Source organism: Astatotilapia calliptera, chromosome 6 (genome assembly GCF_964374335.1).
Source record: "Astatotilapia calliptera chromosome 6, fAstCal68.1, whole genome shotgun sequence".
Lineage (NCBI taxonomy): Eukaryota > Metazoa > Chordata > Actinopteri > Cichliformes > Cichlidae > Astatotilapia > Astatotilapia calliptera.
In genome coordinates this window covers 11,630,210-11,637,500 of record NC_137427.1, presented here as the reverse complement: position 1 = coordinate 11,637,500, position 7,291 = coordinate 11,630,210, and positions in this window count along the sequence as shown.

The following is a 7,291-nucleotide window of genomic DNA, read 5'->3' as shown; positions in this document are numbered from 1 at the left end:
CACAATCATGCTTGTCTGTTAAAATAAACAGCAAAGCCACAAACTAATTAATTCCAATCTTGCAGTTGTGTGAAAAAGAGTTTGTCATTTTAAATACCCGTTCTCATTCATTTACTAGTTGTGAAACATTTAATTGAATCAAGCTTCTCTTTATTCAGTGACAATTTTCTTTCTGTCAGGGATTTCACTGCATGACTGATTCACTTTTTCCATTCCAGTGTTCAGTGTTACTCTGGCTGTTTCACAAAAGTCTTTCACATAAATCCCTCTCCATGTGGTCTTCTGTGAGTTTCTTGTCAGCCTAAAACACAATGAAAACTGTTTGTAAAGTAAGAAGACGGTAAAATAAATAAAACATCAGCTCCAATCATTTGAATGCATGTTTACAGGTCTGTGGGACATTTTTGCAGTGAAGCATCTTTTCGCTCATCCCATTTGTGATGTTCAGAGCTCCCCTTAAAGGCAAAAAGACTTAAAAACTAATCATCTATCACACTTTCTGCAATAAGTGCCCTTCTGATTAGCTGCTAGTTATCTAGTATGTAACATATGTTAGTACTTTACCAAATCAAGTAGTGAAAAGCAAGTACATTTACTCAATTGCTCAAGTACTTGAGGAGTCTCCAAATATTTATTCACAGTTGCAGAAGTCCTTATTTATCTTATACTTGATTTTGGTGTAGCCCCACAGTTCATTCTTTGTCTGAAGCTCGTTTGGCTCCTCTACTATAACTAAGCCTTCTTCTGATTGGCTACCCCTTACACTCAGAAGGGTTGAACAGTCACAAATGTGTGTCCAAGATGCCCATATAAAGGACACTTCCTCATATAGACATCATACATAGGTTGAACACTCTAGCCTGAGCTTTTGTCAGATACCAAATCACTGTGAGTGGTATACACCAAATGTTTGTTATTTAAATTGCTTATTTATTCGTTTTTTTCATATTTGTTAGTCTCATATGTTTCGAATCATCAAAAAAATTAATATTAGACAAAAATAGCCAAAATAAAACTAAAATTAGTTTTTAAAAGATGTTTTCATTTACTAAGAGGAAAAAAGCAATCCAAACCTACTTGACCCAGTGTTAAAAAAGACACCGGTTTGTGATGTTAAACTGACCCCAGTGTGGCTGAATTAAAATAATTCAGAGAAGAAGAATCGGCCAAAATTTCTCCACGATGATGCCAAAGACTCATTGCCAGTTATTTAAAATATTTGATTGCAGTTTTTGCTGCCAAGTATAGCAGAACCAATTATTACTTTTCATGTAAGTCCAGGTAGGTTTGGATAGATTTTTTCCCTTAATATTTTTTCCCTATTAAGTCTGGTTATTTTCATTTATTTATTTATTAACATTAATTTGATATCAGAAACATTTTAGCGTGACAAAGATGCACAAAAAAAGGAAATCAGGAAAGGGCAAAGAGTTTTTCACAACACTATATAACAAAAACTAAGAGGAAGCACAACTGATGCTCTGATCAAGTGCCACAACAGGAGAGCAATGACGAGATCATTCTGCACAAAAAGTACTTTTACTTCATTTTTGGCATGTTTCTGTACATCTTTTTAAATAAGTAAAAAGCAGAAACACTACTACCACTACTTTTTCGTAAGTTATATTTTGAATATGAGAATACATCTTTTACCTAAAATAAAGTACGTCTTTTCTCGTATTTGTACAGACTTGACAGAAACACAACCCACCTCTCCAGGTCTTCAGTTTTTCTTGGCATTGTGGTCTGCATGTGTGCGTGTATGTGCAGCTCAAATTTCATGTCTTGACTCTTGTGAGACAGCACATATGTAAGACAATGATAGACACAGTTATTACCAGCTCAGTTTTCAGCTCGATGCTGCTTTGAAATTCACTCTAAATTCAGCTTGAATCAACTAATCTTGGATTAACACAAGGCGGCATCTGTTTGGGAAGGAAAATGAATATTTACAGGAGATTTTTTTAAAGCCCGACTGCTGCCTTGTTTAAATATCCGCTTGCTGCGGTTGCAGGAAGCATGCAAATGAAAAAGTATGAAACAGTCTTGAGAGGCCCCCCTTAGTCTTTGCAAAGAATAGGGTTCAGATCTTGTAAGGCTGCGAGCGCTCTGCTGTTATTTGATGTCTTCGTGCTAATGTTTGGTTTGGCTTCGTGACATCGGTGCAACTGCAACTAGAACACCAGCATTCAAGCACTCTTGCTGGCAATCATCTACCCCGCTGAAGTGTCCTTGAGGAAAAAAGTAAATTCCTGCCAGCTGCTCTGCATCTGATCCTTCAGGAAGTTGCTTTATTGCTTTCAGTGAAATAAACAGATCTCTTCTAGGTCTTTCACTTTTGTGATCCTGTCAAGAGAAATCTGAAATACATCCTTGAAAAGAAAAACATGTGAAATAACTTTTTTTTTTTCCATAAAATACTAGCTAAGTTTAGTTGGTGGGGCCTCTGATCGTATTCACGTGAAGGAATCAGTTGGGAAAATAGTTTTGGTTAAGGTTAATCTTCTGTTCATAACTCACAAGGGATGCCAAATAAAGAGGTTTCTTTGCTTTGGTAAAACTTGGAAAACAACATTGTGAAATTTGAGGTTAAATTCCTGCATGCCAAAGTAAAAGGAGTGAAGAATTAAGAATACCACAGTGAGTGGTAAATGTTTATACGAGCTCCCTCTTTTCATGTAACCTCAACTTATAAAGTCTGTAATAGGAAAACAGCATTGATTATTTTCTATTCTTTCTTTAAATGTAAAGTCTTATGCTCATTACCTAACACTTTTCAGCGTATAGCTGCCCATGTTAAAATGTAAACCATGTGCCGTGCATGGCTTCCAGCTGCAAATAGTTTACTTAAGGGGTCCTAGTCATCCAAACAGAACGCTGACAAGTGCTCTTCGCATTTCTCATAACACTCTGGAGAGTCAAGTAACAAGAGAGGAAAGATAAGGCTTTTTGCCTTAAATCCAGGAAGAGGTCTATGGAGAGGGACTTGGTGGTGACAGTTGAAGCCTTCAAACGTGATGCCAGCTTGGTTTCACGAATGCAGAAGCTGGATGTTTGTATGAAACAGATGACAAATAATGAAAACAGCTTAGTGGAAGTGCGCTACATGTGCCCATGTGTCTTGGTATTAGAGCTGCGTGTGCAACATGTCGAGAAGTGAGGCTTACTTTTTTCTGTGACCTGCATGAAACGATACCTCCACCTCAAACGTAAAGCTCAGGAAATGTGTGTCCACCAGATGTAGCCATATATCACCCTGCAGTGTCAACTTGACTTTATGACCCTGTAATTTATGGTATATATTTTCATATCCAAGGGCTAACTTCATTCCTTTCTTAGTTTTTTTTTTTACTACCTCAGTCGTCTCCCTCCCATTGAACTGTAGCAGTAATTAAGTTCTGGTAATGTTTGGTACTTGCGTGTGTTTGTCGGAACGTGCACAGTCACAGTTCAGGGGTTCTTTTAGTTTTCAAATTAACACATGCAGCATCAAGTTTTAAATTATTCAGTGTTTGCGCTACCAGGATTCAGGTTTTTATTAAAATAACAAGACATTTTTGCAAGTTGAATATGTGCTCGTGAAGCGCTTCACAGTTTAGTCTTTCCTTTATCCATTAGGAGTCATGCTTAAGTGAACCCTGAAGGCAAAATACATTTGTTAAAAATGGTTTTATTTTGGTGAGTGAGTAAATATAAATATTAATGTCATTAAATAACTTTTGCCGCTTTGCACACATAGATTGCTGTGAATGGGCAAACTTCAATCAGGCATGTTTTGGCCAAAACTCTGCGCAGCAAGTTCGGAGACAGTGGCAGGGACAAGATGAAACACATCAACCTAAAAAAGCTGCCTCTGCCTGCATCTCTTCATGTGTTTACCATACAGGTTTTATAGAGTTCATGTTTTTCCTCTGTCAGCTCTCTCTTATCATCTTCAGATTAGAGATGGCACGATACCACTTTTTTATGTCCGATACCGATACCGATATCATAAATTTGGATATCTGCCGATACCGATATGAATCCGATATAGTGTTTTTTAATCAACAAAACTGGGGTTTTTTTTAAATATCTTGCTGCATTTTGTATAAGTTCATACTCAAGTTTAAAACAACAACTACACTAAAGCTATTCTGTTATACCTGTATGCAAAAAAAAGAAATTTCATAGTTCAGCAATACTGATCAATCTAATAAACTTAGACCTACACCATCCTCCCTATTCTGGTATTTTAAAGAGTACTTAGCGTAAATATTAAGCAACCTAACTAATAGGGTTCCAACTCCCAGCAACAACAAAAATAAATAAATAAAAAATAGGGAACCACCCCTCACGCTCCACCTCATGATGCTTAATCAACGTAATCAACCTTAATTTGATGCAGTGTGAAAAAAAATGCACAGAAATCAATTATTTTTCAAGAAATATTAAATAGATTCAACATCTTTCTTCAACAAAATTGCAGACTGCACAGATGGTACCTTCCCAAAGGAAAAAGTACTATAGCTTACTAGGGTATATTAGACTTAATAGTCACTATATACAGTAATTGACTTCTATTCATTTTACATCAGATTAAAACTTTGGGTGTAAGATTCGGATAATTATTTATTAAAAGCTAGACATTTTAAATGAGAATAAGAAAGAAAAGTATGTCTTTGTGCCCCCTTTTCCCTGTTAATGCCCTATCGGCCCCCCCTGGCTAAACTTTGCTCCATATATCGTTTGGTAAGCTTAACGCAGGAATGCTTTACAAACATTCAGAGATGGACTTACACACTTGCTTTACTTCTCTCGGGGATAACTTTGTTGGAGATGAAATGCCGGGTTGCTAGTGAAGCTCCACATGCTATCCAGACCACCGACAGGTCCGGCATGCCACAGCCGCTCTATCACGTGATGCATACTGCTCTGACGTGCTAACGTTCTGAGGTGAGTTACGGCGTGTTGCAAGTTTTGTGAGGTGCTTTCGTGATATTTAATGGATCGGATTACATTTTTTATTTTTCTCCGATATCCGATCCAGTAATTTAGGTCAGTATCGGACCGATACCGATACGTAATATCGGATCGGTCCATCTCTACTTCAGATGTCCTCCCACTCAGCCCCAGTAATCCTGACAGCTGACTGTTACCTCTCTCTCTCCAAACGTTATCAGTTTCAAGGACAGGGAAAATTGGGTCTCTGAAGTAAAATTGTTCAATGTCTTAGTCATTCTCTGTGTGCTGCACACAATTACCCCTCTCAGCTGTATAGCTCTATCATCAGTTTGCTCAATTACAACAGCTGATTCTGTGTTGTGCCACTTCACCTCCGTCGCACCATTTTCAGAGAATGGATTTTGTGGCTTGATTCCAAGTTGATGAGGGTGATGAACAAGAGGCAGGGCAGCATCTAGCTAGAACTTCCCTTTGTCATTCACCATACTCAGTTTCAGTCAGGTCAGTGACAGCTCATCCAGCCCTTATGTTCTGTTAATACTTCAGACGTGCCAATGTAATGGCAGCTGGGTGACAGCAGGAGATGAAAACTCCTTTGTTTAGTAAAAGCTTTAATGTCAGTTTGCATAACGTGTCATCAGATAAAGATAATAAATGAAGATAGCTTGATAAATGGGCCGAATATTAGTTTTTCCTTGCTGAATAATTTCAGCATAGCAACAAATAAGATTAAAAATAAGCATTTATCAGTGTCAGTGATTGTGTGACATGAATTTTGTGCTAGCTAAATGTTTAACATTCATACAGATCTGTGATTTTTTTTGTGAATAAAAATGGGGAAACAGTAAATCTGCCAAATTCTCATTTAGTAACACCTCAGAGTTTCACAATTGCTGCACCTGTAATAAAGAAAAAGGCAAAGGTGGAAGCGTGAAGGTGGAAATGACAAACATTATGAAAGCCAAAATGAAAGAGACAACTGATTTCTGAAGCTTGAAAATAGGAAAGCAAAGGTCTTTCTGAGGGTTTACCAACAAAAATACCACGACTGACCTTCAATAAATGGAGATCCATCCTTTACCAACAAACTGAGGGTTTTAAGGCTTCTTCACAACTGCCTATATTTATTCTACATCAGAAGCAGAAGATGTGACTATAATCACGATCCATTCTTTAAAACTGCTAAATAAACTGCCAAATGAATGGGAGTGCACAAGCACTGACATGCTTTTATTTGGCATCTTTGTCCAGAGTGTTGACTGCTAACATACGATTTATGGACTCTACCGCAGTGAAAAGTCTGATGAAGATAAGGTAAGGATAAACAGTGTGAACGGATTAGGACGAGAGCTAACGTAGATCCAAAGCGATGAACTAATGTCAAAATCTGTCATTATGATTTTTAAATGTCACTGGATTATGCTCACAAATCAAACCAGTGTAAAGAATTTTGCAGATTTTGTCTTACATTAACAAAGAAAACAACAAAAGCACGAATCTTATTTTCTTTAGGTGACGAAAGAGGTGATTCCTCAGTTTCTTTACCCGACTTCACTTTTTAACCCGGCAGCCATGCAAAGGTATAAACACAGTATGGAATGTGAAGTATCGTGCATGCCCTTAGATGCATAGAGTATTTTAATGGAAGTTGATGTATGCTTTTCTTTTTAAACCATGTTAATGCCATGTTTTATAAAGCCTATAGGTAGTTTTTATGCTATTTAAACCAACTGCATAGCTCTGATATGAGCTGATAGAATTGGTGGCTTACTCACAGTGCAGTTTGCTGAATTATTGAAGGGTAAAATTTAAGTGTTGTTATCTGAAATGCTGACACCTTTGACTTGGAGCAGATGGATCTTGCATGCGGCAGTGTAGGTTGGATTTGTCAGCAGAAGGCTAAGAGACACTACTGGACACACAGGAAGCCCACTCAGAATGCTCTCCCCAAAGCGAATTAATGAAACATTTTGTATACCCAGTAAAGTAATGCAAATAAAAGCATTTTTAAAATGCCATCACATTGGTTTTCCTATCCCGTCACTCTTCTTTCTTTCCACGGGGTTAATATGTGTGCTGCGATATTTTGGAGCTCGGTCTCTGATCACAGCAGTGCTGTGCAGGATCAAAGCCAGAGTGATTAAGGTGTGTAATAAGGTGAGATTAATTGTGAGTTTTATGCCCCAGAGTTTGTTCAGATTGTGCTGTCACAGAGTAAAATGCAAAGCTCTTGCACATTTCCCTGTATGTGTCTGTTTCTGTCTGGGCATGTTCATTTTACCCTGCACCTGGGAACAGAACTGTTGACTCTGTCATCTCAATTAATTCTGCAAATGATCCTGTAGATCTC